The sequence below is a fragment of the Oryctolagus cuniculus genome, chromosome 16 (genome assembly GCF_964237555.1).
Source record: "Oryctolagus cuniculus chromosome 16, mOryCun1.1, whole genome shotgun sequence".
Classification (NCBI taxonomy): Eukaryota; Metazoa; Chordata; class Mammalia; order Lagomorpha; family Leporidae; genus Oryctolagus; species Oryctolagus cuniculus.
In genome coordinates, this window is record NC_091447.1 from 60,512,219 (window position 1) to 60,524,824 (window position 12,606).

The 12,606-nt window shown below is 60.3% G+C and overlaps 1 protein-coding gene and 1 long non-coding RNA gene across 4 annotated transcripts in view; one reads left to right on the top strand and one right to left on the bottom strand.

Annotated features, from left to right (window-relative positions):
• RFX2 (regulatory factor X2) overlaps positions 1-12,606 on the bottom strand; it is a 71,007-nt gene that overhangs the window by 48,710 nt on the left and 9,691 nt on the right. The gene's annotated exons all lie outside the window — the stretch shown is intronic.
• On the top strand, positions 1,956-4,560 carry LOC138845616 (uncharacterized). Its single transcript, XR_011382825.1, has 2 exons — positions 1,956-2,261; positions 3,496-4,560. It is a non-coding gene; the product is annotated as an uncharacterized lncRNA (long non-coding RNA).

Genomic DNA, 12,606 nt, shown 5'->3' on the forward strand with positions numbered 1-12,606 from the left:
GGCGGCTTAACCCACGGCACCAGAAGGCCGACCCCCAGCCACGGCATCCCCCTGCTTAACCCACGGCGCCAGAAGGCCGACCCCCAGCCCACGGCATCCCTCCTGCTTAACCCATGGTGCTACGAGGCCGATCCCAGCCCACGCATCCCCCTGCTTAACCCACGGCGCCACAAGGCCAACCCCAGGCCCCTGCATCCCTCCTGCTTAACCCATGGCGCCACGAGGCCAACCCCAGCCCCCTGCATCCCTCCTGAGCGAGCTGCCACCTTCCAGATCCTTAAGGCCCAGCGTTCTCTCCTCCTGGCTTCTAGAAGTCTCCGTGGTAACATACCCATCTGCTGCTGGGTGGGCCTGACCACTATTTCCACACAATGAAATCTTGAAATCCATGCCTGGTTTTTTCGGTTGAAGACCCTGGCCGTGAGTTACGGGTGTTGACATGTAGTGAGTGGGTCGGTAACTGGCCTGTCTACCCCGCAAACACTGCCTGTTTCCTTGTGTTGGGAACATTTAGAATTCTATTCGCAGGTACTGCTGCCAGCGGTTATCCAGGGCCTCTTCCCGTCCCTGCTCCCTGGGACCTGTTAGCTCTCTTCTCCCCTCCCTTGTCTCTACTTTGGCATAGCTTTAAACAGATTTATTTATTTGAAAGACAGAACAACAGAGAATGGGGGGAGAGAGAGACAGAGACAGACAGAGACAGAGACAGAGACAGAGAGAGGTAGATATTTTCCATCTGATAGGTCACTCCCCAAATGCCCGCAACAGCCGGGGCTGGACCAGGCTGACCAGGAGCCTGGAACTCAGTACAGTCTCCACACGTGGCAGGAGTCCAGGCATCTGGGTCGTGTTCCTTCTGCTTCCCAGGTGCATCAGAAGGAAGCGTGAAAGGAAACAGAGAAGCTAGGACTCAAACAAGCGCGCCAATACAGGAAGGCATTGCCAATGGCAGCTTGGCACTGTACAACACTGGCGCCTAGCATAATTTTTTAAAAGACTTTATTATTTATTTGAGAGTTAAAGTTACAGAGAGAGGGAGAGACCTAGAACAAGGTCTTCCATCTGCTGGTTCACTCCCCAGATGGCCACAACAGCCGGAGCTGGGCCAATCCAGAACCAGAAGCCAGGAGCTTCTTCCAGGTCTCCCACGCGGGTGCAGGGGTCTGAGCACTTGGGTCGTCTTCTATTGCTTTCCCAGGCCATAAGCTGATTGGAAGAGGAGCAGCCCGGACACAAACCAGTGTCATATGGGATGCCGGCGCCGCAGGCAGAGGCTTAGCTACTACGCCGCAGCACTGGCCCCACTATTAAAGTACACGTGGGTATTTGGGGGATTTCCACCTGAGTGGAATTTGAAAATATTCAAAGGAGAGAAGTAGGGTGACCTGACAAAGCCCTCTCAACCTCACAGCGGGATGGAATAATGGACAAGCAGCTGCGTCTCTTTTACACAAGTTTACTTATTTTCAATTATTTGACAGGGAGAGAGAGAGAGAGAGAGAGAGGTCTCCTGTCTACTGGTTCATGCCCCAAATGCCTGCCACAGCCAGGGCTGGATCAGGCCACAGAAGCCAGGAGCTTTGCACTCCATTCAAGTCTCCCGTGTGGGTGGCCGGGACCCAAGGACTTGGGCCGTCCCTGCCACCGCCCAGGGTGCGCACGCGCAGTCTGCTGGAGTCAGGAGCGCGAGCCGGGACTCCACCCCAGGCAGTCTCACGTGGGACGTGGGCTTCCTAACCACAGGACCAAAGGACCCTCCTCAAGTTTCATGGCTAGGGCACCTAACCCCAGTGAGCCGGGCTGCACGCCCTCTATGCTGTCCTGCCCGACTCAGCCTGGATTGGTTCCGGAAGTATCTGTGAGGGCGAAAGGAGCCAACAGGAAGCCTCCTGCTTCCTCCTCCCCTCCCCAGTCCCCGGCACACCACCAAAAGTGTGTGTTTCGTGCTGGCCTGTGAGTGACTGTGCACAACCACAGGACGCGGCTCGGCAAGCGCCAGCGAGACCTGCCCTGGGCAGCAGCGGCTCTGGACAGCGGCCGGCTCCCTCCACCTGCACTGCTCAAGGTCAACACTCAAGACAACGGAGGATGAGCGAGGCGGCGGGCCCCAGCGGCACACGGGCACGCTGCAGGGCGACTGGGGACAGATCTGGAGCTGCCGGGCAGGGTGCGGAGGTTAAGGGAGGGAGGCAGCAGCGACCCTCCTGGCTGGTCGGCGGGCTCGGCTCGCCTCTCTGACGTCAAGGTGCCGCAGAACCTCGGTACTGTTCTCTCTTTTTTTTCTTTTATTTAAGAGGCAGAGAGAGAGAGAGAGAAAGGGATGAAAGAGAGTCAGAGAGAGAGGACAGAGAAGGGGAGAGACAGCCCCCATCTGCTGGCTCGCTCCCCAGATGTCCACAACAGCCAGGGCCGGGTCAGGCTGAAGCCAGGAGCCAGGAGCTCCATCCGGGTCTCCCACGGTGGTGCAGGGCCCAGCGGTCTGCATGAGCAGGAAGCTGGAATTAGGAGTGGGTCAAGTGCAGAGGCAGGACTCGAGCCCAGGCACTCGGGTGTGGGACGCGGGGGTCTCCCTCAGACCACCCAGTCCCTGGGGGAGGGGCTGCGATGGAAAGGGGCCCACCCGCCCACACTCTCTGGGAGCCCACGCGACAACCAGTGCTCGCTCGCTCACTCAGCAAATGAAGCACGAGCCCCTGCCGAGGGCAGAGGTCCAGCTGGGGAGGAAAGAGGCCGAGGCCCTGACCCTGGGGGTCGGGGGTGACATCAGACCAGGAATGTCAGGACAAGGCAGGCGCGTGCGGAAAACTAACCCCAAAAGGCCAGGAGGGGTGTGGCGTGGTGCGGGGTGATGAGGTGACGGGGGGCAGGGGCACAGTCGGGGGGTGGACACAGACGAACCGAGCGGCGGGGACCGTGCCCCAGAGGCACAGGTGAGGCTCCAGCTCGTGGGGCAAAGTGAGCTGGGGGAACGTTCTGGCCTGCACTCTGTGCTCCCTGAGATCCTCAGGGTGAAACCCTCACCCCCAAAGCCATGGTCTCAGTGTGGGGCCTCCAGGAGGCGGCTCGTCCTGGGGGTAAGAAGGTGGCCGTCCACAGCCAAGAAGGGACCCTCCTCCACCCCTCCCCGGACCCCGACCCCACGGGCCCCTCAGTCTCGCCTCCGGCCTCCAGAACTGAATACACACATCGAGGCTCCAAAGCCTCAGCCTAGACCCTGTGGCACTCCTCCTAACAGCCAGAGGCACTGAGTCAGGCAGGAGGGGGCGGAGAAGCCTTCAGGAGGGAGGGGCGCCCTGGTGGGTGTGCAGCTTCCTGGGGTGCAGGGGCAGCCACTGAGCAGGATTCGCCTTTCAGAAGCCGCGAGGCCCGGGCGGCAGGTTTGGGGCACACCGGGCAGCCTCCCAGCACTGCTGCCACTCCGGCAGACAGCGCCCAAGTGCGGGACTCGGGGGGCGGCCAGGCTGGACACGCGCAGACGCATTTCGACTCCTGCAGCTTGGCCAGATCATCAAGAGAGCAGCTGGAGGTGTAGCAGAGGTGGCTCAAGTTCAGGGGTCACGGAAGCTGGCAGATGGAGCGGAGGAGACCAGGGAGGGACAGCCCAGCAGAGAAGAGAGAAATCAAGACAGCGCGGGACTCCACGCAAACACAGCCCGGTCCAAACCCTTAGTCCCCAGCGTGCTGGCTGGGTGACTTCAGCCAGCCACTGAACTCATCTGAGCTTCGTTTCTGTATCCATCTGCCAGTCCGGTGTTCAACAAAACCAGGGCGACACCCAGCAGACACTTGGGCGGAGGGGAGTGTCTGACACGCTGAAGGCGGTTACGCCCAGCGCTGCTGCTGACTTCACGGGCGTGTGATCTTGATAAAGGCTTCGGGCGTGCCTCGCGCCCGTCCCACGCGCTTTCCAGGGCATGCTGTGGGTTCCTCACTCCAGCCGCACACTCCGCTCGGCTCTCTCCCGCACGGAGCCAGGGCAAGCCGCTCTCCTTGCGGACAAGGCCTTCTCCCTCCTGGGAGTCAGCTTGTGTGCTGCACTCCTGCCGGGGCCGCGGCACCCACGAGGAGCGTCCTGTCCACTGCTGCACAGACGGCGGCCAAGGCTGCCCGCCGGTGCCACACTTGCCAGTGAGAGCGAGCCCAGGGCTTGCTTATGGATTCGCTTTGCTTCCTGCCAGTTTCTGGAAAGGGAGCTCACAGCAGTGTTACTCGTGACAGCCCCAAAGCGGGGACAAGCGGGGACGGACGCACAGGGGCAGGAGTTCGGCAGAGTGGTCACGATGCCCACGTCCCACATCGGAACACCCAGGTTCAACCCGGCTCTGACCCTGACCCCAGCTCCCTGCTCACGGCCACCTGGAGGCAGCACGACGGCTCAAGGACCTGGTTCCACGTGGGATCCAGCATGAGCTCCTGCCTCCCGGCTTCGGACCTGGCTCAGCCCCAGCCGTGTGGACACTGGGGAGCGAACCAGCAGGTGAGGGATCTCTCGCTCGCTGTCCCTTTTCCTCTATCTTTGCCTCTCAAATTCCTCAATAAAAATAATTTTAAAAATGTGAATGGATAAACACGTGATCCATCCGTGGCTATCAACAGAAAGGAGGCACTGACAATGCTACAGCGTACAGGAATTCTGACAGCACCACGCTCCGGGAGACGCAGGCACAAAAGGCCACCGAGTGACGCCACTGACAGGAAGCGTCCAGGACAGGCGAAGCCACAGGACAGGAAGCAGCTGGGCGGCCGTCAGGCGTGGGGAGAGGAGCGGAAGGGGCTGCTAACGATGGGTACCACGTGTGCTTTGGGGGGACGCTAAGAGTGTTCTGAGATGGGAGGAGTGACAGGTGCATGGCTCCGTGCGACACGCAGCTCGCGGTATGCAGCGGCGCTGGGCACAGACGTTTGCCCCACAGTGCTGGACAATGGCCGGTTTCTGCATTTACACTTATTGTTATCTCACAATGCACTCTTTCTTTTTATCAAACATTAATTTACCTGGAAGGCAGAGAGCGGGAGAGACAGAGACTGAAAGAAATCTTCCACCCACTGGGTCACACCCCAAAGGCTGCAATGGCCGGGGCTGGGCCAGGACAAAGCCAGGAGCCAGGAGCTCCACCAGGCTCTCCCACGTGGGTGGAAGAGGCCCAAGCACTTGGGCCATGGTCTGCTGCTTTCCAGAGCTGGATGGGAAGTGGACGGGAACCAGCGCTCCCGACACGGGAGGCTGGCGTCGCAGGCAGTGGCTTGACCCGCCGTGCCCCAGCGCTGGCCCCTGCACTGCTTCAAGGCACAAAATGGACGCGCACACGCCAGGATCAGCGCCTTGTCCAGCTCGTGCTGACCGTGTCTCCCGACTGCGCCCTCCAGGACGCTCGCCCGGTCACGATGCAGCGCTCAGGACGTGTGCCCTGCACTGGGGGACGTGTGCCTGTCCTGAAAACCACTGCCCATACACCAGGGTGAGCGTCAAGGCACAGGAAGTCTGGCTCGTCGAAGCTGCCGGGGTCTATGCCCGAGTCCCGCGGCAGCAGTAGAGTCACAGAAAGTTAAAAACGGGAAGACACTTGGCGCGGTGGTTCGGACGCCCCGGCCCCCGCTGCAGCGCCTGGGCTCTGCTCCCAGCTCTGCTCCTGACCCCACTCCCGGCTCACGCGCACCCTGGGGCAGCGGTGGTGGCTCCAGTGAGCGGGCTCCTGCCGCCCACCTGGGAGACCTGCACTGAGTTCCTGGCTTCTGATTCTGTCTGCAGCCTGGGGCAACTGTGGCAAGCATTTGGAGAGCGAGCCAGCAAATGAGAGCCCGCGAGCCCGCTTGCTGTGTTTCAAGAAAAAAAGGAAGGGAGGGAGGGAGGAAACAGCTGAAAAGCTCCCGCACAGAGCAAACTCTTCAATGGTCTGGCCCAGCCTCGCTGTAACACTGTTATTAACAGGAATGAGGCACAGCCTCCAAGTTAGAACTCCAGCATCCACAGTGCCGACGACACTGGCGCAATGCGTTTATGTTTAAAAACACAGCTCTCCTCGCCAGCGCTGTGGCGCAGCAGGTGAAGCTGCGGCCGCGTGGCAGCCCACACCAAAGTGCTGGTTGGAGCCCCGGCTGCCCCACTTCTGATCCAGCTCCCTGCTAATGCACCTGGGAAAGCAGCGGAGGACCCCTGCCACCTACGTGGGAGACCTGGATGGAATTCCTGGCTCCTGGTTTCAGCCTGGCCCAATCCTGGCAGCTGCCGGCATGTGGAGAGTGAACCAGCAGATTAAAGATCCAAGTAGCTACACGCTCATTAAATGGAGGGTTATCCAGGTAAGTACTCAGTTACCGCGAAGGTACATGATGGCAGGGCTGGCACTGTGGTGAAACACAGCCTGCAGGACCAGCATCCCATATGGGCGCCAGTTCGAGTCCCGGCTGCTGCATTTCTGATCCATCTCTCTGCTGTGGCCTGGGACAGCAGTAGATGCTTGGGCCCCTGCACCAGCATGGGAGACCCAGAAGAAGCTCCTGGCTCCTGGCTCCGAATTGGCCCAGCTCCAGCCTCTGTGGCCATCTGGGGAGTGAACCAGCGGATGGAAGACCCCTCTCTCTCTGCCTTTCTGTGGCTGCCCGAGAGTCCAGGAACATCGGGGAGAAAATACCCGCAAGGTGGGACGAGCAGGAGGCTTGGGGGCAGCGGCGGTTTCCGCTGCGGACAGGCCCCTCCTCGGCCGCGTCTGCCCAGAGACCCCGTCTGCTCTGGCGTGCCAGGGGCTTTAGGTCAGTCCCCACGCACGCTCTCATTCCAGAGAGGCCGGCTCCAGGTGTAGCCCCTGGGTTCTAGCCAGGACTCCCGGCAAAGGCTCAACTCAAAACAAGTCAGCCACCGTATGCGACTCGGGAGTCGCGGAGCGGGCCCGGAGGGTGGGACACTGTCCCTCACCACAGTGCCTGGCTTCGGTGCCCGGCTCCTGACCCAGCATCTTGCGAACGGGCACCTGCAAGGCAGCAGCGGCGATCAAGGGTCCCTGCCCGCCGTGCGGGAGACTGGACGGAGCCCTCGGCTCCCGGCTTCAGCGCCAGCTGTGGCGGGCATCCGGGGAGTGGACAGAAGCTCCGTCTGCCTTTCAGGTAAAACTAGTGGAAGAGATGACAGCGCTGGCAAATATCAGCCAAGGAGGAAAAAAACAATGATGATAGAGAAACGGAAACCGTCGCTGAGGAAGGGAAACGGGACAGCGCTCACCATTAGGAGAAAGCTAGCCAAGAGAGCTTGCGAAGCCAAAATTCCTGCTGATACCTTCAGGAAAACTTGGGTGACCAACAAACACCCTCTGCCTACAATCCCTCCAAGACCCTGGAGTGGTGAACCCCCCCCCACGCCGACTCAGAAGGGCTGCAAAGATGGGGCCGGCACGGTGTGACCGCGGGTGAAGCCACTGCCCACGGCACTGGCGTCCCACATGACCCAGCGCGAGCCCTGGCTGCCCCCCTTCCCATCTGGCTCCCTGCTAACGGGCCTGGGAAACAGCAGAGGATGGCCCAAGGACTTGGGTCCCTGCACCCACGTGGGAGACCCGGAATAAACTGCTGGCTCCTGCCTGGCCCAGCCCTGGCCCTCACAGAAGCAGTGGCTGGAAGACCCGCCCCCGCCCCCTCCGCCTCTCCCTGCCCCCTCCGCCTCTCCCTGCCTCTCCCTCTCTTTCTCTGTAACTGTGCCTTTCAAATAAATAAAAATAAATTTCAGAAAAAGAGAGCAGGCAGAGGGCCGTGAGGGAGGACCGTCAGACAAGTGCACACCTCCTGGGCCACGCGCTCGGGAACACGGCCCTGGGAGGGGAAGGAGCGGCTCCTGTGGGGGATTCTACTGGCATTTAAAAGACAGAGAAGGAGAACCAGTTCAGTTAGTGTCTCAGAAATCTTGAAGGGCTCCAGAAACAAAAAGAGGATCCACTGAACTCGAAATACAAGAAGGCTGCAGGTGAAGAATGATTATCCAGCACTAGGTCACGGGAATCCTGTTTGTTTGTTTGTTAAAGATGTGTTTATTTATTTGAGAGGCACAGAGAAGCAGGAGAGACAGAGAGAGAGAGAGAGATGTCCTCCATCTGTGGGTTCAAAGACCAGGACCCCATCCGGGTCTCCCTCGTGGGTGGCAGGGGGCCCAGGCTCGGGGCCATCACCTGCGGCCTTCCGGGCACTTAGCAGGAGCTGGACTGGCAGCGGCCACAGTGGCTGCGAGAGGGGCAGACAGAGGCCCCGGCAGGTCAGGTCCCCAGCAGGCCGCACGGGGCCACTGGGCAGGAAGCAGAGGCCTTGGTGGGGAGGAAAGGTGGCCGGAACGCAGAGGGAACGCAAAGCAGCCGGGGAATGGTTGCTGGGTGACAGTCGGGCGCAGCCAAGGGCAGCAGGCGTGAACCTGCTAAGCAGCCGGGCCTCCCCAGGAGGCCCCCACGGGCACGTGCGCGGCTTGCAGTGACAGAGCGAGGCAGAGCCAGTGCCACGGCGCAGCGAGGTGATCTGAGCACCCCTCACAGGGGGCGGGTCACAGGGAGCGGCCGGGCCGGGCAGAGGCCGCCAGCATCCCCCGACACCGGGTCGTCAGGGGTCTGCGACCTGCTGAGGTCAGGAGTGAGCCAGGGCCTTCAAGGTGAGGGTCGGGGAGGGAGGAGGCGGCGCGGCTCCCGGCAAGCACAGGGCACAGACCGGCGACCTGGCGCGGCACCTGGGGCCGCACCGCTCCTGACCGGCTCCCTGCTCACGCGCCTGGGAGGCAGCTGGGACGGCTCAAGTGCTTGGGCCCTGCACCCACATGGGAGACACAGATGGAGCTCCTGGCTCCTGGCTTCAGCCTCACCCAGACCCAGCTGTTGTGGCCATTTGAGGAGTGAACCAGTGGAAGATCTCTCTCTGTCTCTCCGTGTCTGTGTAACTCTGCCTTTCAAATAAACAAATCTTTAAAAAAAAAAGAGAGAGAGAGAGAGAGAGAGACTTAGAACTTGAACCCACCTCCACTGGAACATCTTCACCTGGGTGGCCAGCACAGGAGCCGCTGGCCACATGGGCCACTGGGTCCTTCAGGTGTGGCCGGTTCAAGCTGCTCTTTCTAAGACGTAGCACACAAAAGGAGCGAGGAATACCGCGGTGCTCCTCTGCTCGTACCGATTACGTACGGCAACAACAGTATTTCCATACAGTGCCTTGAGTGAAGCGCACTAGTAAGTCACGTTCATTCCCCTGTTTACGACACAGCTCCTGGCAAACCTCAGTTACGCGTGTGGGGATGCCGGCGGTGACGACGCTGAGGGTGCAGCACCAAGCCGTGACCGCTCAGCGTCTGGAGAGACCCCGCTTTCCTAGCAAGCGGGCAAAGTGACTCTTACATCTAAGTGTGATCTCGCCAGCCCGACGGCTGCTCACTCTCCTTGGTGTCCCACAACAGCTGGACACGGAGTCTGTCCTCTGGGCCTTCGCCCAGGAGACAAAAAGGGTTCCTGACGGAGCCAACGGTGGCCATGGAGACGGGCGCTGGGGTCTCAGAGCCCTGGCCATCAAGCACTGGGCCGGACTAGTTCAAGGGCAGGGAGTGGCGGTCGGGGGAAGGGCACAGAGGCTGAGCTGGAGCAGGGGCAGGGGGACAGGCGGGACCCCTTGGAGAAGGGCTATAGCGGGCAGTGTGGGCACAGGCAGGTCCATCCTGTCTGGTCTCCAGCTTTCACAAGGCCCACCAGCTAAGAATGGTTTTGACATTTTTAAGTGGATGGAGAAGTCACAATCAAAATACTTTCTGTGGCATGAAGATGATGGGAAGTCTACGTGTCCGCGTCCATGCACGACGTTTTATTGGCCCACGGCCCGCACGTGCTGTCTGCGTCTTGACGACCACATGGCCGTCACCGTGCGCTCCCAGCGGACTGTGGAGCTCCCTCCGGTCTCCCACATGAGTGCAGGGGCCCTGGACCATCTTCCACTGCCCTCCAGCGTATTAGCAGCCAGGACACAAACCAGTACCCGAATGGGACGCTGGCATTGGCACGGCACTGCGACGCCTGGCGGACGTGCTCACAGGGGTATCGCACACCACTCTCCCGCCTCGGCATGTCCTCGCTGCTCACCAGGGAGGTAGCGCAAGTGCCCGGGACGGGGTGCAGTGTGCTCTTTGCCCAAGGACATCACGCACATCCACCCGGCCACGGCTTCCAGCCCCTGGAAGCAGCAAGTTTGGGAGAATGAAGAAAAACAGGGCCTGGGCCATAGCCTTCCTGTAAGGGAGGAGTTGGGGGCTGCCCTAGGAGTCCTGAATCAGAGGGTGTTCACTAGAGCCGCCCAATCAGACGTCAGAGGGGACCACAGGAGCTGAGACCTGCCGGGGGTGACGGCGGCTAGAGGACACGACACCCCCAGTCTTCAGGCCTGGGGGATGCAGGGACGGCTCCAGCAACACCCTTGGCCGAGACCCCCGGACAAGGAGCTGAGTGCTGGCTACTTGGGTTTGTGGCGAGGGCCGGGCACCCAGGGTGGGACCCCACAATAGTGCACCCCTCTACACTCGGGGCCTTGATCTTCCTGCTGGCCCTGTGCTCCCTAAAGCTGCCCAAGAAGGATCCAGACTGAGCTAAGGCTGCCGGGTCAAGGCAAGCGGAGTTGGGCGAGCAGGAGAAAGCGCTCCTCGGACCCTGGCCGGAGCAGGGGTGCCCATCAGTGCATGCCCACGCTTCAGGGGTGTCCAGCACTCGGACAGCGTGGGCTTCACGAGGACGACGAGCAATGCAGTCGCCCCTCGTCTGCAGGGCCACACCCCAGGCCCCCAGTGGATGTCCGAACCCACGGTAGCAGGCCCTGTGTGTGTCCTATTCTTATACACACATGTCGATGATAAGTGCTCATTTACACGTGACTATCAACAGGAACTAATAAAATAGAACAAGTACAGTAATATGCTGTCACAGGAGTTACTTAAAACTGCTAAGTTGCTTCTTTCTGGAATTTTCCATCTAATATCTTCGGCTTGTGGCTGACTGTAGATGGTGTGGGGGCACAGGAATTGTAAAAGGCCAAGCAGGGGCCTGTGCTGAGGCATAGAGAAGGTTAAGTCTCCACCTGCAACACCAGTGTCCCACATGGGTTTGAGCCCCAGCTGTTCCACTTCCAATCCAGCTCTCTGCTAATGCACCTGGGGAAGCAGTGGAGGATGGAGGACAGCCCAAGTCCTCAGGCCCCTGCACCCACGTGGGAGACCCAGAGGAGGCTCCTGGCTCCTGGCTTCGGATCGGCCCACTTACAGCCACTGCGGCTGTGGCAGCTGTTTGGGGAGTGGAGCAGCAGATGAGGGATCCTCTGCCTCACCTCTCTCCCTGTGTAACTCTGCGTTTCAATAAATAAATAAATCTTATCAAAGATGACCGCTCGGAGCCAGCACCAAGCCTAGTGTCCCGATGCTGGCTGAGATGCGTGAGTCCCACACGGGGGCCTGGGTTGATGCCTGGCTCTGGCTCTGGCTCCTGACTCCAGCTCCCTGCTAACGCAGGCCCTGGGTGGCAGGGGTGCTGGCCCAACCACCGGGTCCCGACACGCATGTGGGAGACCGCACTGCGTCCCAGCTCCTGACTCCCGCCCCAGCCCACCTGGCTGCTGCAGGCACATTCGAAGAGTGAAACAGTGAACGGGAGCTCTCTGCCTCTGTCTCAAAAAACAAAAACTCTTTGCCCGGCAAGACATTTGGGGTTGCCTGGTGGAAGCTTCAGGGTGGGGCTCTCCCAGCGCTGATCCTAACAGGGCCATAAGATGGGGAGACTGTCTCCTTCCAAGTCCACCAGGGCCACTTGGTCAACAACCTCGAACCCGTGCCTCCACATTGATTTTGCACCCCTGACACCAACACGATTCAGCAGCACTATTTTTCTTTAACGCTCCACTCCTGAGTCCCGAGGCGTGCTCTTGTTAAACACAGAGACCATGCACGTCCCAGCATGGCTAAGGCTGTCTGGGCACCACGTGAGCCTTGCTCCCCAGTCTCAAGACAGGAGAGCTGGGAAGGAAGACTGCCCATGGCCCTCTGCCAATGGCAGCAGCCCCACGTGTGCTGGGAGACACTGCCGGACCGGTGAGTCAGGCTGGGGATACGGTCTCCAAGGAGGGAAGCCTACTTTGGCAACGTTTGCCTGCAGGGCCGGCAGTGGCACAGTGAAGCCACTGCCTGGGACCCTGGTGTCAGAGGGCCTGGGTTCGAGTCCCTGCTCCTCTCCTGAGGCCAGCCCCTTGCTAATGCGCACCCTAGGGGGCAGCAGTGACGGCCCATGTACTGGGGCCCTCCCACCCACGCGGGAGGCCTGGACTGGTTCTGGCTCCTGGCTTTGGCCTGGCCCAGCTGCAGCTACTACAGGTATTTGGGGAGTGGACCAGGGGATGGACAATCTCTTTCTGCTTTTCCAATAAACGAAGTAGATTTTTCTTTGAAATTAAATAAATATCTGCTTACGAAGTGAGCATACTGTGTGCCACTCTGCAGATTCTCTATAACCAGGTCCGCTGGCACAGCTCGGGCCAGGCTGGCTTCTTGGGGGTGGCCAAGGTCTCTGCGGCCTTCCAATCGCCCACAGGTAGGTTGCTTGATCCACAGCAAAAGCTAAGCTTTCA